The sequence below is a fragment of the Mauremys mutica genome, chromosome 8, assembly GCF_020497125.1.
Source record: "Mauremys mutica isolate MM-2020 ecotype Southern chromosome 8, ASM2049712v1, whole genome shotgun sequence".
Taxonomy (NCBI): domain Eukaryota; kingdom Metazoa; phylum Chordata; order Testudines; family Geoemydidae; genus Mauremys; species Mauremys mutica.
The window spans coordinates 36,020,037-36,045,181 of NC_059079.1; the positions used below are offsets into that span (position 1 = coordinate 36,020,037).

General features: G+C 40.3%; 1 long non-coding RNA gene across 1 annotated transcript in view; it reads left to right on the plus strand.

The window, feature by feature from the left end:
* LOC123376262 overlaps positions 1-15,998 on the plus strand; it is a 32,258-nt gene extending 16,260 nt beyond the window's left edge. Inside the window, exon 3 of the long non-coding RNA XR_006581736.1 lies at positions 15,752-15,998. This is a non-coding gene — a long non-coding RNA (uncharacterized LOC123376262). The remainder of the gene's footprint in view (positions 1-15,751) is intronic.
* Positions 15,999-25,145: the final 9,147 nt, after the last annotated feature.

The window sequence follows — 25,145 nt, forward strand, 5'->3', positions numbered from 1 at the left end:
AACTCTTTTATTCTCCCTCCCCAGTTGGAATTACACACACCTTTATTTTCTTTGATTTTGAGCCCATTACATGACACATTCAATTCTACATTGTCCCTGAACTTTGTAAATCTTACACCGAAACTAAAAGATACAGTTCAGTTGTTCTATAAAAATATGCAGTAATTATGAATACTGTGACTGGCTATGTCCATAGGGCAGGCAGGCAGGATGCTAAAAGTCAGCCTACTGACAATAAACATAACAAAGATGTCAATTTCTAGACATGGGGAAACAAACAGTATCAGTTGAGGGATTTGAAAACACTTAAAGTTGGCTTGCAATATTGCAAAAACTAGTCTAGTCCACCTACTCCATTGAGGTGGGGCTTGTAGGCGCATGATGACCACTCTCAGCAGAAGTTTAGTTTATTGAAGGCCTGATCCAAAGCCCGCTGAAGTCAATGGAAAGACTCACAATTTGCAATACTTATCCTGTGGTCTTTTTGGTAAAATAGACTTATTATCTGAGGCTGAATTTTCAGAAACTTCCATTAATTACTTCCTGCAGTTTTTTCACAGTAATTTTATGAGTGATCTGAAAGACATGTACTTGATTTGTGCTCTCAAACTGCAAGGTAGATTTATTTATTATTGGCCCCTAGAAGTTCCTGCTGAGGTCAGGCCCCGTTTTCCGAGGTGTTGTACAAAAACGTTGTAAGAGATGGTCCCTGAGTAAAATTTTCAAAAGCGACTTTGAGGGGCTAGATTTTAAGAGGGACTTAGGAGCCTAACTGCCTTATTCTTCTTCAAGTGCTCCACTTTAGATGAATCTGTGTCCTTGCACCTGTGATTGGAGAATTTCAGTAGCAGTGCCTGGTAGGGTCACACATGCGCTGTCCCCATCTTGCACCGCCTCTAGTGGTTACATAGCGCTGTGACTTAAACCCCTCTCAGTTGCTTCTCTACCACCCCACGGCTTGAGACTGAGCAATGGGCAATGCCTCCAAGTTTGCCTTTATCTTAAGAATTAGATTTAGTAGTTTTAGAACACAGTTAGTAGTTAACTACCTTTCTCTTCCCCATTTATTTTTCTTTAAAAACATTTTTTCCTTAGTAGATTAAGTATCATTTCTTATACCTTTTAGCATAGTGTAGATACCATCCCTTATGGAAGAAACTTTATTCTAAGGGGCATGCATGGATCCCTTGATTTTAAACGCTGCCTAACTTGCCAGGAGTCAATCCCAGTCTGTCCATTGTCTCGGCAAGACACACGTTCTGCAAAAGTGCTCCCACTGCCATAATCTTAAGATTATGCACCAGAAAAATCTTAAACTAAAAGTTCTCTTGGTGGAGAAGTCTGCACCTGGTGTCTGATCCAGGATCACGGACCCCTCCTGGGCACTGCTCTCCAGCAGCAGCATCTGACAGACGTTCACCACTACCCTCTCAGAGAAAAGAGCACGCCTCTAAAAAAGGTGGCGAAAAAAATGGGCTACAACTTCTCCTTGTCAGGAATCGGCTAAAAAGAGATGATCTCTGACCCGTCAGATGCTATCAGTACCGACCGCACCAAGGCAAACTACTTCTGAAGAGGCGGGACCCTCTGGTATCCTGACAACCAAAGACCCTAAGCAGGCAGACTCAGAAACTTACCATCCTTTCTTCAGCACTGCTGGAGCATCTCAAACATGCAGTGCAGCAGTCTGTGGTGCCACCTTATGCCTCTGTAGCACACAGTATGCTATCTTCAGTACTGACAACCACTGTAATTTCACTGGCCACAGTGGCCCTACTTGGACCTATGAATGGCATACCATCACCACTATTCCAAGCCTCCCAATACCCACAGGGAAAGAGTGAGACATTCTCCATCACCCTCAATGCCTGGACCCTCTGAACCCCTAGATGAGGCACTTGGAGGACTGGAGGAGACTTCTGGTCAAGAGGTCACCCCAGCTACCAATTTTTCCTCCTCCTCCTCCCCAGACAAAGCCATTATGCCCCCACCACCTATAATGAGTGATGATTTTAAATAATTCCAAGAGATGTTTAAGTGGATTGTGGACCCATTAGAAATACCACTAGAAGAAGCTGCAGAGTCTCAACACAAGTTGTTGGACATTCTGCACATGTCAACTTCATCCAACGTTGCTCTCCCTATATCTGAGGTGCTCATGGACCTGGCCAAGACCATCTGAAAGAGCCCTGCAATAACTCCACCCACTTGTAAAAGAGTGGACAAAAATATTACATTCCCCCTACACCAAACTCAGGTGGTAGAGGCCATGAATGAATGGGGCAGACAATAATAACTCCAGATCCACACCACATGATAGGGACTGGAAGCAATTGGATCTCTTTGGGCATAAGGCCCACTCATCAGCAACCCTACAATTCAGGATCGCCAATTCAAGGCACAGATGGCCAAATACAACCACTCCAGTTATTCAAAGATGTCTGATATATTGATTATCTGTCTGAGGACAAAAAAGAGCAATTTAAAGCAGTCATCTCAGAAAGCCACCTTCTAGCTTGAAGCCTCACAAGCCTCACTCAATTCAGCAGACACAGCAGCACAATCAGTCGTCACAGCCATAGTCATGTGGCAAGCTTCCTGGCTCTACCTCTCTGGTTTCCCCAAAGAGGTACAATCCACCACAGAGGATGTCTCATTTGAGTGAATTAAACTGTTCACAGCTAAGACTGATGAGTCACTTCACACCCTAAAAGACTCCAGGGCTCCTATTCCCATTATTTCTTAACCCTGAAAAAAAAAAACAGGATGGAGAACCATTCTCAACCTAAGGAATTTCTGTAAATTTGTGAAAACCAAACAGTTCAGGATTGTCATGCTAGCAACAATAATCCCAGCACTAGAATAAGGGGACTGGTTTTTGGCCCTTGACCTCCACGATGCCTATTTTCACATTACAATACACCCTTCACACAGGAGGTTTCTCAGATTTGTTCTGGGACAAAATCATTACCAATACAAAGTACTCCCTTTCGGATGGTCTACGGCTCCCTGGGTGTTCTCCAAAGTTCTTGTAGTGGTGGTGGTTGCTCACCTCCGCAGAAAAGGGGTCGTAATATTCCCCTACCTGGATGACTGCTTACTCAAAGCTCCTACCTGAGAAGATGCCTTAGAAGCTACCCAAAAGACAATAGTTCTCTTCACACAATGAGATCTACAAATAAAAAAGCAAAAATCAACGCTTATACCTGTACAGAGACTAGAATTCATTGGGACTTACCTTGGTGCTCAGGAGGCCACAGGTTCTCTACCACCACACAGATTTGTCACTCTATTCAATCTGATTACTACAACACAAACCAGCCCGCAGACATCAGCCAGGAACTGCCTTCAACTATTAGGCCATATGTCAGCAATGACATTTGTGGTGAAGTATACCAGGCTACCCATGCATTGCCTTCAAGGCTGGCTAAGGACAGTTTTACATTCTGCACTGACACAGTGTGACGTTGCACTCCATATGTTTTATGAAAATATGTCTAAGTGTGAATAAAATGTAACTGGAATATGCTTTATGCAAAAGGTCTCTTGTAAGGTATCATTACAAAGCTTATAATCTACTGCATGTGTTCATCCTATTTGTATGAATGTATCATTCTTGTATCTGATGCTAGAAATATGAAGTATTAGTCTGAAGTCCTATTGTAATTATGCAAAGTGTGGGCCATTAATGGTGTTTTAGAATCGTGATTGCTCCCATTGACCAGGACAATTGGTTGTAAATGGCTCTGTTTACTTGTAAGCCTTCCTGTGTTCCTGTGAGTCAGGCTGGAAAGAATGGAGGCTTGGGGTCTCACAGGACATGTGACCATGTCACTTGGTACTGGAATCCATCTTAAACCTGGTGCTTCTCCATTTAGAAGGAGGGGTGGGGATCCAGAGAGACAAAAGATTCCCGCCTTGTGCCAAAGCTATAAAAGGGAGTGGAACAGAACAAAGGGGACTGCTGGTCATGAGAAATCCCCTAGTTACCCCACCTGAGCTGAGACTAACAAGAACTGTACCGGGGAAAGGATTGGGCCCAGACTAAGAAGGAGTCTAGTCTGTGAAAGATTCTTATTGGAACATCTCTGAGGGTGAGATGTATCTGTATTCAGTTTCTTAAATGTATTAGGCTTAGCCTTGCTTGTTTTGTTTTATTTTGCTTGGTCACTTACTTTGTTCTGTCTGTTATTACTTAAAACAGCTTAAATCCTACTTTTTATACTTTTTTTATTAATTAACCCAGAGTAAGTGATTAATACCTGGGGGAGAAAACAGCCGTGCATATCTCTCTATCAATGTTATAGAGGGCAGAGAATTTGAGTTTACCCTGTATAAGCTTTAGACAGAGTAAAACGGATTTATTTGGGGTTTGGATCCCATTGGGAGCTGGGTGTCTGGGTGCTGGAGATAGGAATACCTGCTGAGTGGTTTTTGGTTAAAGTCTGCAGCTTTGGGGGCATGGTTCAGACCCTGGGTCTGTGTTGCACCAGGCTGGTGTGTCTGGCTCAACAAGACAGGGTTCTGGAGTCCCAAATTGGCAGTGGAAAATGGGGTCAGAGGTAGTTTCAGCAGGTTGATCAGCATCGGGGATCTCTATGACCGAACCCGTCACACATAGTATAAACAAGTGCCTTATGATGACAATCAAAGTAAAAAACTCTCTAAGACCAGTGGACTCAACTACACAATGTTTGTGGAGCAGTTCTCTTCACACAGACCCCTTCCATCAATTATACTTACAATGGATGTTTCTTTAATATATTAGGGGGCACACTTACACAACCACACGATCCAGGGCAGGTTGTCGCCCTCGGAATCTAAAACTACTGGAACTATGAGCAGTCTGCAAGGCATGCTCACACTTTCTGCCCATGATCAAGAACAAAGCCATAAAAGTGTTGATGGACAACATTGCTTATGTGTTTTATATAAACCAACAAGAAGGGATACAATCGCACTCTCTATGCACAGAAGCAATGAGATTGTGGAACTGGTGCTTCCATCACAACATCTCAGCCTCCTAACTACCAGGATGCCAAAACACCACTGTGGACACAATGAGCAGAAAAGTCTCTCAGGACCGTAAGTGGAAAATAAACACCAAAGTATTACAGAGGAATTCAAATGCTGGGGTTCCCCAACTATAGACCTCCTCTCTACAACCCAGAATTCCAAGTGCCTACACTTCTGCTCAATAGCTGGCTTGAGACCCTGATCTCTGGATGATACTTTATCATCAAATGGGATGCGCCTCTACTGCAGGCGTTTTCCCCCAAGCCCTCTCCTATCCAGGGTCATACATAAGATAAGGACCGACAAATCCAGAGTCATTTGATAGCTCTCCTGTGGCCAGATAAATGTGGTTCCCTAACCTGTTGAAGATGGCAGTGTGCCCACCATGCACTCTTCCCCTTCTTCCACATCCTGTCCCAGGATGCAGGCCAGGTCTGCCACCCAAATCTGAAAATACTCCACCTGAAGGCATGGTTCCAAGGGAATGAAATGACCTGTTCAGAGGAGGTAAGGGCCATATTATTAAACAGCAGATGGTCTACTACATGATATACTTACCTGCACAAATGGAAGAAATTCCACATATGGTGCCAGAATAGACAAACAGTGTTGACTACCTCTTCTTCTTTACCAATGGTATTAGATTATATACTGGAACTCAAGAAATCAGGCCTCTGAGTACATCTCATGGAAATCATGGCTTTCCATCAATGTTGATGAGTTCTCAGTCTTCGGTCACTCTACCTCTAAATAATTCCTCAAAGGTGTTATAACCTTTATCCCAAAATACGAGCCCTTTACTCCACCATGGAACCGTAATCTAGTGCTACAATGTTTACTGGTACCCCATTTGAACCCATGGTGACATGTCCTCTTCTCCGCCTCTCAATAAGGTGGCTTCCTTGTCACCATCACATCCGCGCGATTAGTCGGAGAACTTGGGGCTGTCATGGCACACCCCCATAGACAATATACTTCAAAAACAAGGTAACTCTAAGGCCACATCCAAAATTTTTACCTAAAATAGCTTCCTCATTCCGTCTCCCATCGTTCTTTCCAAAACCTCATGGGAACAAACAAGAAATGATGTTCCACACCCTGGATGTCAGAAGGGCACTAGCATTTTACATTGAAAGGACTAAACTCTTCAGAAAGTCATCAAAGTTAGATCTATCAAAGAAAGATCTAAAGGAACCACCATATCCAAGCAAAGGCTGTTGAAATGGATCTCTGGATGCGTCGACATTTGCTACCACCACCATCAACTACAATCCCCACCTGGGCCTGCACACATGCTACTAGATCACTTTCTACATCAATACCTTACCTCAACAATGTACCCATCATGGACATCTGCAGCGCAGCAACCTGAGCATCAGCTCACACGTTTAGAGCATCACAAAATAGAGCAGGACTTGATATCAGATGCTGTGCTTGGAATTATTGTCTTATCCATCACAAATGCAACTCTGAAACCCCCTTCCTTCCAGTGAAGTGCACTGCTCTACAGTGACCTAAAGTGGAGCACCTATAGGAACACTCCTTGAAGAATAAGATAAGGTTACTCACCCTGTACAGTAACTGAGGTTCTTTGAGATGGTTGTCCCTGTGAGTGGTCCACTACCCACCCTCCTCCCCTCTACTTCAGAGTTTCCTGCTAGGGACTCTGTGATGGAAAAGGAACTTGGGGAAGGAGAAGGAATTATGTAACCATGGCATGAGATGGGGCTAGTGCATGTGCAGCCCAACTAGGCACTGCTATTGAAATTCTCCAGTTGCAGTTGCAGGGATGCAGATTCACCTAAAGTGGAGCACCTGTGGGGACAACCATCTCAAATAACCTCAGTTACTGAACAGAGTGAGTAACCTTCTCTTATGTGCTGAAGTCCAACATTAAGGCTCCATTGACATTCACAACATCACTGCTCAGCTGCCACCTAACCCTACGGGTGCCTAAATTCCCTATGCACCTACATTGTGCATGCCCACCAGTGAAAAAGCTGCCTAAGTTCTGATGCCACCCCTCACCTAATGAGCTATTCGGTACTCTAGGGATTCACAAACTTGGCATTCTTTTCCTATCTCGCCTGAGGGGCCTGATCCAGTAGGCATGCTCTGAACATACCTACCCCCCACAAAATACAACTGGGCCAAGCAGGTTGGAACCTTTTGTTGAGAAGATGGGTGGGTGTCCCAAGCTCCTCAATAGCCCAGTGGTTAGAGCACTCATCTGGGATGTGGGACAACCAGATTTGAAGCAGAGGCTTAGAATATTCTGGGGTGGGTCTCTCAATCTCTCCTGTCAGAGCATCAGGTTCAAGTCCCTGATTCCACATCCCAGGCAAGTGTCCTAACCCCTGGGCTATTGACTATAATGAAGTCTCTCTCTCTCTCTCTCTCTCAGCATCTTAGCCAGGCCAGCCCAAATTCCAGAAGAGGGCTCACAGTTGAGAATCTGGAGTGCAAGGAAGCACCTCTCTTCAGCCCAAAATGAGGTGCCTAATTACCTCAGACAGCTCAGTCCTCTCCTCAGTATTTCCTATTGGCTATCTTAGGCATCTCCCTGCAGAGCTTGCTGGCTTCTCTGAACCCCTTTTTTAGGGATTCAATGCATGGGGAGCCTGTGTGCCTAATACAGAGCTATGAATTCCACTGATGCTAAGTCACTTAGATGTTATTGAAAATCTTACCCCTGCCCTGAAGATTTTACAGCTTAAATAAACAAGATGGACAAAGCGTGGAAAAATGTTATGGATGGAGAACTGAAGCACAGAGAGAGGAAGTGACCAGCTCACAACCCATTAGTGGCTGTCTTAATACTTTCAAATAATAAATAATATTCAGAAAATAATAGTGAGCCAAACTTGGTGTTTTATGAAACTATTCACCAATTACTTTTTGTATTATATGAACAGTCCTATGTGCAGTCTAACTATCTAATTCTAACGTCTATTTATTCTATTCTATCTAGAAGTAATTAATATCTAAGAGGAAGATTGTGACAGGCCTGAGAATTGAGCTGATAAGAGTCATAGTCTAGGGCATTAGCCACAAGACCATTCAATCTCTCTAATAATTGGATCTTTTGCAAATTGCATCTTTCGGAGGCTACATTGAACTAAAATCAGGTGTACTGTATTAATAACTAGTTCGTTGTTTTTGTTTGATGTTATAATTCCACCACACCACAATGGGATTTTATAGCAGCAGCAAAGAGTTGGAAGTTGATGCTGTGAGTCTGTTCTGACCCAGAGGGCCAGGATGGGGCTGGGGCCTGGGGCAGGTAAGGAGCACATTGAGTACTCACTAGACTGCTGCTGCTGAGCTTAAATATCACTCTGGTGACTCCTGCAGCCAATCAGGTGGCTCGGTCAATCAGATAGCACATACGTAGGACATGGATCTGAATTACTCCTGGTTTTGGTCTTGCCAGACAAAACCCAAGCTGATTAGATTGTTGCAAGACCAAAACCACCCTTTCAGTTCATGCTTGGTTTTAATTGAAAAAGAAGTTAGCTAAAACCAGAACCAAAAGTCCTGAACTTGGAAGATTTGAATAAAATGAAATCTGACTCAACCTTGCTTTTGGACTGGCAAAACCAAAACATAACCAACAAGAGGGAGGGGCAGTCTTCAAAAAAAAAGATGGACTCAAGCCACAAAATTTATTCCCCTTTGTTTTCTGATGATAAACAACATTTTTACTGGGAATAAAATGTGTTTATGTGCCTGAGATCTATTTCAATATTTTGAATTATAACTGCTATTTAACTTGGTTGAATAACACAAGAAGTGATTTGTGAATATTTTCATGAACAATGGTACCGAGTGTGGTTCACCATTATTTTGGGGATAATATGATTTGCCAGTAGCAAGAAGACAGTTGCCAGCAATTTGTTAAAATGCTAATGACTCCTAAAGATTTTACAAATTTTAACATAAGTAAATTTAATATGAATTTTTGGATGAATAAAGTGCATTACTTTTTGTTTATGAATGTCATGCCTAGAAAATTTATTCTAATCAGAGACCAGAAACAATACCATGTGATCAATCACAAGCACCAAAGTAACATAGTTGAAGTCAACCCAACCTAAATTTGTTTGCATGAGTTATTTGGATACTAACAAATAATGAATATATTTGCAGGAACTGAGATCAGCCTACAAATGGAGAGTGGGTGAGTGTGTGTGCTAAATTTGCAATAAGTAGTTTGATCAGCTTTAACTACTGTGTGCACTGGTGCTAAGTAGCAGAACATCCAGGAAAAAAGATTCTTTCCTTTGTCACAGCTTACTGAATGATGGTAATTCAAAGGACTCTTACACACTTAAAACTTGCATGTTTTACTAACATATCTAACATATCCATTTCCATGGGAGATGAGTATGAGGAAGGTCTGCCAGATTTGACCCCATATGGGGAAAAGTTCAAATTTCTACCTTTTTCGCTGGTGAATGGAAAAATACTTTTGCTTCAAATCTCTAAAAGTGTAGAATTTTAAACCCTCAATCTTATTCAAAGAGGTCTTTCAACTTCAGTCGAATCTTAGAGTCCTAATGACATCAGCAGTGACTCTGAATTTCTGAAGGTCATTATGGAATGGCTACAACATCAGGGAAAATTAGGAGTTAAGTTTAGTTGCAACAAACAGGAGAAATGCTGCAAGTTATATGGATTTCATGAAGTTACTTTTACTCTGGGTGGTAGTTCCAAATAATGGAATTCTGCTGATATAATTGTCCAGATATTATGGACCTGTATCTAGATTTCTTAGAAAATCATGGATATAGTTTGTATCCACGACAGGTTTTGGTCACAGACAAATCCACCCATTCAGCAATTTGGTAAATCTTCTATACACCCACCATACAAGAATAAGGATTAATATATTTACCTTGTAAATCAAATGCAGTCCATCTCTGAAATGCAACCAAAATTTATACATTATCATATAGGCTAAATAGGTTGTAAATCAATTCCTTAGGCTATTAAAATTCTAGTCTATCATCACCTGCCACTTTGAAGGCTACAGATTGCACTACCAACATCAGACTTTCAGCTGCCAACTGGATTTGCTGGAGGAAGTTGAGAAGAGAATTCTCTAGCAGAGAAATTCCACTTTGGGATGGAGAAGAAGCTTTAACTTGCAAACAGCTTCCAGAAATCCAGTAGAGGGATTTTGAGAAACTTCTTAATTGATGATCCAGAAAAGTCTAAATGACTATTCCAGCACAGATTGGAGTCGTAGCTTAGCTAGAATGTTGATGATTATAAATCTATATTCTTCAGATGTGCACAGGACTAATAGGTAATCATGCTGCATATTTGATGCATTCTGCACTATGTTCTGGAAACCCTGTACTAACTCCACAGTAAAAAAACCTTGCTAGTTACAAGGGGAGAAACACTAGTAGCCTGCAAATATAAATAAATAAATATCCAGCATTTTAAACTCCTAAATGTATGTGACATATATTTATAGGTTAATAATACCTTTGAGGACATAAAACTGTCAGTGATTAACAGTATATTTATTTTCTACAAGAGCTGTTATAAAATTCACACATTTCTTATCTCCTAAATTATAATTAATCTGCTTGTGTGCATTGCCCATCCCAAGACTTCTGCTGTGCAACACTGGCATTTCTCATTAAAATGAATCCTGGAGGCACTTTGTTTATTCTTTAGACTTTGAGAACTACAAACTTCTTTTTTCACGCCATGTGTTTTATAAATGTTAAATGTAAAAGAATAACATTATTAATGCATTCTATAGCACAAAACAAGTAAAATTGCTGAATGGCACTTGTATAAGACGTATCCTCTTTTAAATCTTTATGTTATAAAGATATCCTATAAGGAGAGACAGTATAATCTAGAAGTCAAGTGATCCTCTTTTTATGTGCAATTCAGTTGTGCCTTTCTACAGTGCTTTCGGGGGTTATTTCAATAGTATTCTAGATGAGAAGGCCAGGATTAACACAACTTTCAATTCTGTCTTTGTTTATTAAAATGCTGCCTGCAATAAAAGAACATTTGTATGTCTTTTATGCATCTCTTCCCTCATGTCACAGATAATTATTTATTAATATAAACTCTGCCAAGAGGACTGGCTGTATCAGGAGTAGAGCAGTGAAATAATAACCTAATAAAATTCTACCAAGGATGATCTTGTCAGATCACAAGTTGAGAAAACCAGTAGTTGTATTTTTATCACACTAATTCCTAAATTCAAGCACCGTTTTTTGTTTAACTGTGCTAAGAACAAAAAACAGGCTTTAGCCATTCCATTAGGATAGTCTCTCTTTCTGTTAATTGATCAGAGAATTGATAATGTCAGCACTGCTCTACATATAAGCCTATAGCAGTTCTGCAGTATTTACACAATGATGAGGATTATGGTTAGTGAAGCTGCTGGTAGTTGTTTAAAATCAGCTGTCACATGAGTGAAATGAACGGTGTAATGAAGATTTGCTCTCCTCCCCACAACTATGTCAGTGTTATGTTGGGGCCTCTTACATGAATCTCTTCATCTAAACATTTTCCTCCTTGTGTTCAGACTGGTGATGCTACTACTACCATGTACACAGTATGTAGCCTATACCTAAACACATTAAGCAACATCTTGGCTTAATAAATACTGGGATTCACAAGGGATGACTGAAAGGTTCATGTTTGCATTTGGCCATTTGTTTACATTTCTAGCCAGATGTTCATCAGATAGCTGGCCAATATGACGGTTAAAAAAGTTTATCTGGAGCATTCCAAAAGATATGGAAAGCTTTGAAATTTAGGAAGCATTTTGTATAAATAAAAATAAAGTTGTGATTCTAAACTTGCAACTAATTTAGCAGTGAGGGATTCAAAAGACTCTTTTTTTTTTCTGAAGGGGCAACTTGGGCCCTGATCCTGAACCTATAGAAGTCAATGGGAATCTTTCCATTGACTTCACAGTGTGGTTTTGGTCAGGCCTTTTGGGAATATCAGTAAACTCTAAAAAATACAACTTTGGATGAAAAGAAAACTGACATACATCAATGTGGAGAGCTAATGTGCACTAAATCAATCCAAGGTAAGAAAAATTAAGCTAAAGCTAACTCATGCAATGTGCTGAACCCTTTGTCCCTGGACCAGCAAAGCTTCAGTGACTTCAGTAGGACTACTGGTGTTTAAGGTTAAGCATGTGCTTAAATACTTTGCTGGATCAGAACCACAGTGCTCAGCAACTTGCAGAATCAAGCCCATATTTATCTCCTTTTAGGAAAAATTGTTTCTACAGCTGCAATATCAAAGTTCATGGTGATCCTTACTATGCTTTCAGGTTCTGATATCAGTATCTTTATGCTTTCCATTTACTACATTTCCATTTTAATAATCCCTTAATATTTCACAGAAGTAACAACCCTGCAAGTAGCAGAAATACAACTTTCCTGATGTTTCTCTAGTGTTCAAATGTTGCATTTACTCTGGCAAGACCTGAAAGGAGTTTCTGCAAAATTACAGACTTTGACCACCACAGAAAATAAATGCCATGTTCCATGAGCAGGAACCAACAGGTTTTTTTTTCTTTTCATTTATTTGGCCAAAGAGCCTAGCGAAGGAAAACTCGAAAAGTGACCGGCTTGTCTCAGCTATGGCTTCAAAGAAAAAATTGTCTTTTGGAAAGAGAAATAATCATCTTTTTCTGATCAGAAGATTATTTAGTTTGGAGTGGACTGTTATCTCAGAATAAATGAAAAACAGCTAAAGTAGCTGAATGAAAACTCAGGGACAATTTTTGCTTTGAACCAAAAGTGGTGGGAATATTATACAAATGGGTGTATTTTCATTGACTCAATTTGATGGTGTCTGCCTTCAAAGCTATGAAGCAGCGCAAATTCCCTGCTTATTTGATAGCCATCAAAGTGCCCACAAGGAAATATATTTTCATATGCCTTTGAGTGTTAATGGTGTCCTTAATGTATGTGGGACCACAAAAAATACATTGGGTTCCAGTTGTGTAATGAGTTCCTACTGCAAATAGTTGGCAGTTTATTTAAATCCTTTGCAATTTGGGAGCGAATGAATGTGGATAATTGACAAAATTGTTTGAATGGACTAACGGAAGGTGGTGACAGTCTTAAACTGTGTCAAGATTCCCTTGCAATGGGATTCTAAAATGTGTAGTCCGCTTGGTTTCAAATGAAAGCTAATATCCTCATCAATCATTCAGAAGGGAGTACAGTGTAATCCTCAAACTTCTTAGTGATTAAAGATTGGTTGGATCACTCTAAGCATCAACTTCATCATGTGATAGCCTCTTAAAGTAACTTGCAAACCATTTGCCTCTCCAAACCATCCTGCCTGAACCAGAGGAGGCCATGCCATTTACTTGATAAAGTGTCCCCTGTACCATACCTTAAACTACATGGACGCTAGTTTGTAAAGCAAAATTTAATGAATTTCTTTTTTAAAGGCTAAATTCCCAGTGGAAAATCAAATCCTTCAGTTCAGTTTCCAAAAAAGAGGAAAATAGCCTTGAACTATTAATTAAAAAGAAGCAAAAAAAAAAAATTGGTTACATCCCAAACAGTTACTCAAATATAAACGCCTGGAACCGTTTTAGTAGATTAGACTCTAATCCTTCTTCCCTAAAGTGGAAATGTTATTTGATTAGGCTAATTAAGGCTGGATTTCTGACACAGTATTAATTTTGAGTGTCGTTTCCTAAAGGGTGAAGAAGGTGCCAGCATGGAAACAACTGTATTTTATTCTCATTATTAAAAATAGAAACAAGGAGAGAAGTTCTAAATTTAGCACCAAAACTGTCTGTTGAATTTAATTTTCTTTCAAGAGCAAGATTAAATATTTAGTAAGTAGGCTATTTCTGCAATGAATGAGCTGCAAATCAATATCTTTCAATAAGCGTTTGCCCTGCATGAATAGAGCCTGATCACAACTGCCTGTTTTTAGTTAAGACCTGTTTTTTAGCAACTTCTGCTTTGAGAATGACTAATAATTGCAATGAGATACCACTACACCCCAAAACAGAATATTCTCTGACTCCAGGAACCATCTGTATTCTTCTTAAATTATAGAATACACAAATAAGTTAATCCCTCAGTGTTTTGACATCACATTAGAGAAATATTCAGCTTTGGGAACTTTTACTAACCAATAAGACAAATATGAATGTAGTTACTTCATTTTAATATTACACAATCTGGCTAATGAGAAGTAAGTCATTTTTACCATATCATAATTCGCTTGTTCTTGACAGCCACATTTCTATAAGGAGCTATTTGGGTTTTGGTACCATATTGATAAAATACATTTGTGAAGTGATGTTGCAAGGATTTTAAAGAGGTAATCTATCTTTGATTAATTTCTTTACACATTCATTCATTCACTGCTGAAGTGGGCTGGATACATACCATTTACTTGTATCTGAACGACTCTGATCCCATTACAAATTTCCTGAACTATTTATGTTCCATGTTGTTTATTTTAAATAATTTTATCTGACATCTCCATTATGAATGATTGAGGTCTGTGTGCTGGAGACCTGAGTTCTTGAATTGTGCTTACGTCACAAACGAAAATAAGTTTGATAGTTTCATCCTAGTCTCCATTTCTCATAGAAATATGATATCCATATATCATAGAAATGCCATGCAGTTAGGCATGACTGGCAGTCCTCTGCTGAAGAAAGACCCAAGACTGAAGTATCAGAGATGTTGGAGGTTAGAATCAAGATGCACTGGTAAAAATAGTGGGACAGTTTACATAGTGTGAACTATGAGTCTGCTCCTGCTTCTATTGCAGTCACTGGAAAAAACTCTTATTGGCTTTAATAGTGCATGGTCCAGGCATAGGGCCTGATCCTGATAGTTCCATTAGCACTGAAAACACTGACAACTTTAAAAAAATAAGAAAAGGGAAAGGATGCTGCCTTATTGGCTGGCAAAAAAAAAATAAAGATGATGTGTTAGTAGTTCATAAAGGAATGAGAGATCACCCAAAGTGAAGAGATTGGCTTCATCCAGGTTTGGCTAAACTGGGTCCTATGTGAGCACTTCTAATGAACCCAGTGATTTTCCTGATTTTCTTATTCATATGGCATGAACTCAAAATGCTTTTTTTTGTTTGTTTGATGCAGGTTGTCTTATATTTGAAGTGTTTTACAGACTTATTAAAATTTCAACTTATTTCCAGAACAGACAATTTTCATCACAGGCAAGGAGTGTTAATTTTGTGTTTAAAATTTCACTACATGTAATTCTGCATTGAACTTCTATACAGCTTACAATAGTAAGATATTCTATCTACCACATTTATTTTTCAACTCCCCAAATCAAGACAATCTATACAGAAATGTTCATTTATTAGCAACTGGTGTTTGACAGTTTATTTCATGTAAGCCTCCAGCTTTCCTTGGCAAGCTTATTTGCATAATGTGTTATTATGTCTAAATGGAAAACTAAATGCCTCCATGTGGTCTTTAAATGACAAGTGCTTGTCAGCTTCATGCAATATTCAGAAGTAATAGATCCAAATCACAACAGCACTCACTGAGATGTTAAAAAAAACTTGTTGTGTATCCTTCCTTGACAAATTTACACTTTGGTACAGAATTGTCAATTAGAGTTTCCATGTGTTAAACAGTTCAGTTCAACTGTGAAGGAATTTACTGTAGCTTTATTCTGTAGTGCTTTGAGTAATTACAAATCACACTGCTATTTATTTCTTTCAGACAATGCAGATCAGGGAATAATCGTCAGATGACCTTGGCAAGATATACCCAAGAACTTCGGCTTTAATTATTTTTGAAAACATGAATGCTCTGTAACAATGGTTATGAGATCCCTGGAATATCTTTTATGAAGTTCACATTTTAAATAGTCCTTGGGTATGAAATTTTAAAACTTATACATCTATGTATTGAACTGTGCTTTCTTAAAATAGAAAACTGGCATGTATGTATTTTGTTTCAGGTTACCAAGGGCTTCATAAATAAAAAGACTAAGAATCAATACTGATGTAAACCTCATCTCTATTGCACATGTGTCCTGGGTATCTACAGAGTATTAACTACTCTCATAAAGTCCTGTCTTAAACTTCCACCATGTACTTAGCACATTGTAAATCCTGAAGTGGAGTCCTTAGGGGTGATTTTTTTGGTTGTTTTAAAATGGGGAGGGGGGAATCTGTTGTGTTGATAAGGGAGGTTGAAGGTTGTCTAGGGAAATGTTAATGAAGTTGTTGTTCACTGTTACAACACTAAACAGTTAAGTGTGGTCAAGGGTTTTGTGTCAAGTTATGCCGACTTATTTCCATCATAACAACCACCATTAATTTTTTTAAATTCTTTATTAAAGATACAGAAAAAGAAGAAAAACAGTTTTAAACATTTGAAATGTAAAATATTAAGTAAGACTTTCAATATAATGGCATTTTTTATTTCCTTTTCTGTTTTGTTGCATAACATCTTTTGTAGGGAAAAACCTGCTGTTTGACAGGCTTTTTTAGATGGTATCAAAGATACTCTGTTATTCTGGGGATAAAGTGAAAATGTTAGTTGAGATGATCTGGAGGTCATCTAGAGCAGTTGTTGCTGATGTCTGATCCTTTTTATTTTATTTTTTTTAAGACAAAACAAAAGAAACACAAAAAGGACCAAAAGAAGAATAGCAAAGAGAGTAAATGCAGCTTCTATCTCTGGTGCTGCCTCTCACTTGCAGCCTTTCTGCTGGAGAAACATTGGCACTCAGCACGTGGTCTTATCAGCCATTCCGAGACCTAGTAAACTTGTACCAGAGTGTTGCTTTAGCTTCCTCTTTGGTTACAGTAGGGTTTTAGAGGTGGACTTGTCCTGGCTGGCTCAACCACATTCTTATTACATGGAATACAAAAGAAGAGAGTGAGGAAAGAGGAGAAATAAGGTAGGGGGTGTTTTTTGGACATTATTTAACTGGGGGTCATTAAATGGGGGAAGCATTGGGGAGAACAGGAACCCAATCTTTATATCCCATGTTCAGGATTTGGCCAAAGGGGGTAATGTCAACAGTTCACTCTTTCTTGTCTGGTCTAGTTAGGATGCCTTTCAGGATCAGGATGGCAAAGGCCTATTGGAGTCATGGTGGATCCCAGGGTCCCAGGAGATGGTAGGGATGTCAGTCATGATAGTAAAGCTTGCTGTGTCCAATCTGTGTCACCCTTCTTCCATTTAGTGACCCTCAGACAAGCAATATTCGGGAAAGGGTCACAACCTAATCTCATTAACATTAGCCATTCCAGACACATTTTGGTGCTTTCAATTATGAATATTTCTTCCTGTTTCTGGAATCTTTCAGCTCATTGCCATGCCAACCTATGACTTTACCTGCCTTACAGACCTCTTATCACAAGTCCTTTTAACCTAAGCAGTCCACTTTGTACCCATCTGTTTGTCTTCAACTTTCCCTGATGTTCATAAACAATTTATGTTACTTTGGAGAACTTAGAGTAAGGCCTCTGCACAACAAATTGTCTGGTGACAACCAATCCCTCTTCTTCTTTTTTAAAGCATAAAGAAAACCTGGCTTCTGTTCGTGGTATGTACAGTAGTTGTGGAAATGAATTGGTAGCCTTTCTATTTGTTGAGGTTGTTGTGCATTATCACCAAGAGCATGACTTGAGACATGACACTTAGACTGAGCAAGGTGCCCAGCTGCGATAGACTAAAAAAGACTGAAGACACAGGCATTGCAAGCTGAGCCTCCACAAGATAGTTATTCGTGTTCTGCATTTTGTGTAAACCTTTAAGGCTGAAAATGTGCATAGTCACCTTTTTTCTCAGTGAAAATCTGTCCAACTCTTTTACTCTGTCTTCAAATGTTCTAATCTTAAGGCTGAGTACCATGTTGGTTGACCTACTCTGCACCCTCTCTCCTCTAAGATAGATGTTTGAGATGACACTTTGTTTTCAGGACAGGCAAGGCAATATTGACAAGAAGCCAGAAGACTCACCTAAACCTGAATGAATAGGACTCTTTCCGATGCTGCATTCATTCTGTATATTAACTTGTGGCAGGAAATTAAATATGACATAGGTTAGGGGTTTGTTATAGGAGTGGATGGGTGAGATTGTATGACCTGCATTGTGCAGGAGGTCAGACTAGATGATCATAATGGTCCCTTCTGACCTTAAAGTCTATGTGTCTATGATGGTTTCATCTGAATCATCAACTTGTTAACCCCTATCCCTTTCCTTGTATAACCACAGTGCAGTCAGTGCCTTGCTAGATTCTGCATTTGAAAAGTCTTTGTTCAGAGTAATATGTCTCTTCTTCATTTGTTCCAAAGTCCTGTTCATGAATCTGGAAGTGATCTTCCCAAGAGACCAAAACTGATAGTTCCTGGGATTTCTTATTTTCATGGTTTTTTTCTGCTTTCTAATGTCATGTTTATTTTTTTTAATTTTTTTTAAATACATATTCCTTATTCATACATTAACACTGTGTGGAAATAAGTTTTACTGTGGAAATAAGTCTCTTACTTTGTTAAGCTTTCATTAGGGACTGTTCTTTAATGGGATCAAAAGCAACTTGAACCCTCTTTGGTAACTTTCCAGTGATCATTTACATTCTACACAATTGACCTGCACTAGTAAGAACACCCTTCCCACCATTTGCAAAGCTCTGATGCAAAACCTACCCATTGCTCAATACAATTAATAGGGAAGCCTATCAGAGAATGTCTATAATGGATCTAGGAGTGAGCCTCCCAGCCCAGGTCCACAGACTCATGACCGTGCACTAAAAATAGCTGTGTAGATGTACCAACTCAGGCTAGAGCCTGGGCTCTCAAGCCCACCCCATCCCCTGAGTTTGAGAATTAAAGCTCTAGTCTGAGTTGGTACGTCAAAAAATGTCTACACAGCTATTTTTACTGTGCTAGCCAGAGCCTCAGTAGCATAAATCTGTGACTGGGAGGCTCACCCCCAGATGCAGTGTAAGACAAACGCTAAGACTTCAAGTACAATACTTTCATTAAAGAGCTGAAAAAAGATCCAGTCTGAAAGGCAAACGTTGTGATAAAATGTGTGAATTCCTGGGGGCTTGCAGAAACAGGCACAGATTCTGTGCTAGATTCTGCAATGAATGGCTGGAAACCAAGTGATGGTTGATGAGCTGAGTGTTTTTAGAACCAGAGCTGGGTGTTTTTTCAAAACTGGTTGGTGATCTATTTAACAAGCTTTGTTTGGCAGCTCTCTGTCAGGGTTAGGAGCACAGCTGGAGGTTTGTGAATTATTGTTAATGAGGGGCAGACTTGAATCTGGTATAACAGTGAATCCACTGAAAAGGAAGACTGCAAACAGGCTATTCCCTGAGGGAGTTCAGAGAGGCAATATAAAATAATGGAATGGTTCAGCAGTTTTATTAAAAAAGAATAAAGTCTTGAGTTCGGACTACTCTAGGGTATTTCGCCAAAAACTCCAGCCAGTGCAACCAGTGATTTAATTGAGACTAGTGCTAAAACCCCTGGCAACCTTATTGTAGACAATGAAGCTAATTAAACCCGCATTTATGAATGGTTTTGGTCACCCCAAATCTGTGTTATTTGGCATAAAAAAAAAGGATTTGCATGAAAACTTTCATCCATCTACTTCAGCGACCATTGGGTATGGATTTTTACCTTCCCAAAGGCATTCCCTCTTCTGCCTCCTAAGCAGCCACTCTTTGAACTCTCTCAAAGAGTAGAAACTATACAGCCACACGCCACAGATAACAAACAGCCAAAATGCACAGTTAAACAAACAATTTGTTCCCATAAAGTATTCAGTGAACATTTTGTGAATAACAAACATGTTAATAAAAAAAATTCAGGACTGGTTAGCGAATAATTCACAAACAGGCAATAAGGGTTCGGTTTGTGGGAGAATATATTCACCATGAATAATTCAATCTGTTCTAGCTAACTATACACTAACTTCTGTGAGCGGATATGAAAATTTGAAGTCCGGGACTTTATATTCAGTAATCTCAAGAAAATTCTGCATGCCAAGTGGCGGCTTAAATCGCCTTTTTGGCTGTAGTTTCTCAAAATAATGCACAGCATCAAGTTCATATGTTGTTTACCTTTCTCTGTTTTTTTTTTACAGTTTGTTAAGAGTTATAGTTTCATCTCAATGTGCAATGATTTATATGTGCAACTCCCTGTGCATCAAAATGAGAATAAACCCCCTGGTGTCTGAAACTGTGTACAGTTGCATCAGAAAGCTTTTTATTTCTGTTAATCTACCCTTGTTGAAAGAATAGATTTAATTATCTGAAGAGATTGCAATCAGAATAGATCTTAAGGTAAAAAGAAAAGTGCCTAGCAATATGAAATTTTAAAAGCATTACTATTAATTTTTTATCCTATTACAGAAAAGGTTTTTTTTTAAATAAAAAAATCACCCTTCTTATGATAACCTTATTTAAGATTAATTATGCATCTAGAACTCTCAATGAAGTATGCAACATTCAAGGAAACCATGTTGAGTTTCAGTAATTTATAAAGTCCAGTGATATTAAAATGAAATGGGACCCTCAAGCCAACTTTGTGGGGGGCAATTATGACACATTACTGTATGAATCACACACTGTGATTAAACTGATAGGAGGTACTCAGCGTTAGCACTTGCTTTGAAAGGGGCACTGATTACCATTTGTACTATGCATTTTGGTAATCAGAAATCATTATAGAAAATACCACATTAACTGAACAAATATCCCCCTAGCTGCACTAAATTTACTGATTTCTCTCCCTCCCCCTCAACTAATGTTATGCATGTAAGTAAATAAAATTATGTTTTCCTACATTGTATTAGCGCTTGATCGGGTACTTAGCTCACCATATCAGTGTTCTGTCAGAGGAAAGCAGGACCATTGTCTTACAGAACAAATACTTTAAAATACTTCCTATCTAATTTTTTAACTTTGATTTTCAGATTGGCTGCAACCAAACTTTATAAATCATCAGTCACTTGTGATTTATAAAAATAGCTATATGAGAGGATAAAACTAACAGGAAGTGGCAACATCCACTTTAGAACTCCTGACTTATTTCTACTAAATTGCTGTTGTTAAGGTTTCAGGAATTCATTTTGTGGAGGAATCTTCAGGGTCTATCTTCTTGTAAAATATTAATGGGCATGTATTCTGCAAAAACTAAATTTTCTGGCATATTTTGAGACCTAGAACTATGGGTAATTTAAGGGATTTTGAGCTAACTATTGTACTGAATACTAATTTTACTGCTGCATTTTTGACAATGACCTCCATATGTATTTTTACACACATGCAGGTGCATACACACACAACTTTTTTTACTCAAATCTTTGCACAATCACATTACGATAGTGTGACAGAGTGCTGAGCAACAGCACCTGAGGCAGCAATCTGATCACTGCAACTCCAGTTAGTTACCTCAGAGTACACCTGAGTATGGGAACTACTCCCGATTGATGGGCTGGAGGGTGTTAAAAAGCTCATTAACCTAGATGGTAGGCACAGGACAGCAGTATGAAGGGGAGGAAAAGAAGAGAGCAGACTTGTGGAATCAGAGGTGTGAGTGCTATTTTCCCTCCTTACCTCAGGAGCTGGGGTCTCCATGTTACTGTTGGGATGAGATTGCATAGACTGTAAAGGTAATAGAAAAGACCATTGTAAATAAATGGCATGGGGTGTTTTATCAGAAGAAGCAGCTAAGCTATTTGCGGGCTAGAAAGTAGTAGGAGAAAGTCCATCCTGCCACATATGGGGGCTTGTCTGGGATCTTAGCTGGTATGAGGGTGTGGTGGCTTGGACAATGGAGGAGACTCTGTAAAACAATAGGAGGAGATGCTGAAGATTCTGCAAAGCTTCTAGCAGTCCCACCATCTGGAAAGGCAGACTTTGCTCACCAGGCTGGCTGAGCAACAGAAGGGCCAGCAGGACTTCATAGGAGAACAAGCCAACATGCAGAACCTTTTCCAGAAGGTGGTGAGTCCTCTAGTGGGGAATGGCAACTGAGCATGGACCATGGGGATCTGTAAGATGGGCCCTGCAGCTGACCCTGCCATGTTCCTGGACACTGTTGCTAGCCCCTTATTTGACCATGGAGCTCAAGTCACCTATATATCACTGAATGATGAGCAGGCCAGACGCTAAGAGGGTCAAGGTGGTCATCCTAGATTAAGTCAGCCTCTCCAGTGAGAAATACCGCCAAAACCTTTGAGGTACAAGGTGGACTGGAGTGGTGTGGTCCTGGGCCTTTGACCAAAAGTTAGTAGACTAGGCCACCCATTGGCTGAGGCCAGACACTCAAATGGTGGGGGAGATAATGAAGGCTCTGGTGTTGGAACAGTTCCTTTGGGGCCTCCCTGAGATTATATGGGTGTGGGTTAGATAGCATCAATCTACCACTTTGGATGCTTCTGTAAAATGATGGAGGAGTTCATGGAGGTTGCCTATGGAGGACTAGAAGTTTGGGGAACCCAGAGCCACCAAGGGCATGGAGGAGAGGAAGGAAGAGCTCAGAATTGCTCCAACAGGAGGAGGGATAGCTCAGTGGTTTGAGCATTGGCCTGCTAAACCCAGGGTTGTGAGCTCAATCCTTGAGGGAGCCATTGAGGGATCCGGGGCAAATATCTGATCTGTTTGGGGATTGGCCCTGCTTTGAGCAGGGGGTTGGACTAGATAACCTCCTGAGGTACCTTTCAACCCTGATATTCTATGAACCAAATACACATTTTCAGCATGGACGTCCAGGAAAAAAAACTGCCCATAGTTGGAATGTAGTTTTGCCAAATTTTTCAGCTAGGTCAGGACTGCAGGAAAGGCCAAAGGAAAGACATTGTCCACCATTCTAGTAATAGCAGGAAGGAAACCCCAAAGAGGCCTGGTAGACACAGCCTCCACTTGTTTCCTGGTCTAGAGGGAGTTGGTGAAACCCCACTGATTCCAGGGGCAAGTGAGAGACTAGAGTGTCTGGGGGTGAGAGAGTGCTGCACTGTGGCAGAGGTACCACTGTCAGTCCAGGGAAGGTTTAATTGAAAGCACAGTGGAGTAGTGGAGCGACTGCCTCTACCTAAACTGATTGGAGACCCTGCCCAGTGGTGTTTTGAGCCCCAGCTGGAGAAACAGAGAACTTGAGGAGGAAATGGAGCAGGAAAGGAAAAAAAACTGGTGGGGGCAAATTTAGAAACCCCTAGACTACAAAGCCCAGCTGAAAAGGGAAGAAGAGTCCCCCCAAGAAACTGAGGAATAGAGGATAGACAACCTGAGATCCTTAAAGATAGAGGGAATCCTTCACGCTGCAGCCCCAAGGAGAAGAAACTCAGGTGTGGTTGTGAGAGCCTAAGGCCCTGAGCAATCAGGGGAGGAGGGCAGTGCCCTCAATCCACCACCAGATACAACAGGGGAGAATAGGGAGAGCAATTCCCCAGTGTGCACATGGTGTGATGACTTGTGGGCTGTAATGGAGCTGTGGAGGTGGCCTTTCCCCACCAAGTGTGATTTCTGTGGGTAGAAAATGAGTGGGCACCACAATGATCTAGCTGATCACCCTAGGGCAGGGATTCTCAAACTTAATTGTACCGCAACCCCCGTTGGACCACAAAAATTACGATACGACCCTAAGAGTGGGGACCTGAGCCTGCCCAAGCCCTGCTGCCCCAAAGAGTTTGGCTTAAGCCCCAGGCGATGGGGCTCGGGCTTCAGCCTGCAGGCGATGGGGTTCCAGCAAATCTAATGCCAGCCCTGGTGACCCCATTAAAATGGGGTTGCAACCCACTTTGGGGTCCCGACCCACAGTTTGAGAACTGCTGCCCTAGGGACTTAGACTCCATTCTGGAGGGTGGCACCACTGATAAGCAAGGGAGAGCATGGAAAAGAAAAAGCTGATGGTCAGGTAAGGTAGGGGGAGATGTGTGACAGAGTGCTGAGCTAGCAATCCAATTAGTCAGGTGTGCTTGGGGGAACTGACTATGGGAACTGCTCCCAACTGATAGACTGTGATGGGCTGGAGGGAGTTAAGAAGCTAATTAACTTATTACAGTAGAACCTCAGAGTTGCGAACACCTCGGGAATGGAGGTTGTTCATGACTCTGAAACATTCGTAACTCTGAACAAAACATTGTTCTTTTAAAAGTATACAACTGAACATTGACTTAATACAGCTTTGAAACCTTACAATGCAGAAGAAAAATGCTGCTTTTAACCATCTTAATTTAAATGAAACAAGCACAGAAACAGTTTCCTTACCTTGTCACATTTTTAAAAAAACTTTCCCTTTTTTTCAGTAGTTTACATTTAACGTAGTACTGCGCTGTATTTGCTTTTTTTCCCCTCTGCTGCTGCTTGATTGTGTCCTTACAGTGACAAATTAGATGTGTGGTTGACTGATCAGTGTGTAATGCAGGTGTTTGTAACTCTGAGGTTCTACTGTAGCTCAAATGGTACAAAAGGCACAGGAAGGAAGTGCAAAGGAGGGGAGGGGAAGAAGGGGGGGTTGAGGGGGAGATAAAAGCAGACTTGTAGAGTCAGAACCATGAGTGACCTCTCCCCTTCTTTCCTCGGAAGCTGAGAGCTCCACGTTATTGTTGGAATGAAGCTGTATAGTCTGTTAAGGTGGTGCAAAAGAACACTATAAATTGCATGAGGTGTCTAACCAGACGGTCTCCAAGCCATTTGTGGGTTAGACAGTAGCTAGAGGCAAGTCAGCCCTGCTGTAGCCACCAGCATTATATTCTATCATGTAATGTTGCACATTTTATTACAAAATAAGTAAAAAACATACTGATAAAAAAGAATGGAATGAGAAAATGCGCAATTGCTCAGAACAGTTGTAAGCTTACAAAAAACTAGCTGCCAATTCATGATTTTTTTGGTAATATATAATCTAAAGAAAGTGCAACTCTAGTCCTAAAATGCCTCTGGCAGTTGGGTACGAGCATAATGCCTTAAAGATGCAAACTGATCATCACTATATTTTGATCATATCTCCTTTTGTTCATCCTGCCATACCATTATGATTGCTTAACATAAGGTCTAATGTCAAGTAATAATAAAGCAATTACAAGAATTACACTTCATTCTAAAGTGCACTAGGCAAGGACTAAATTAAAGGACATAATTAATAAA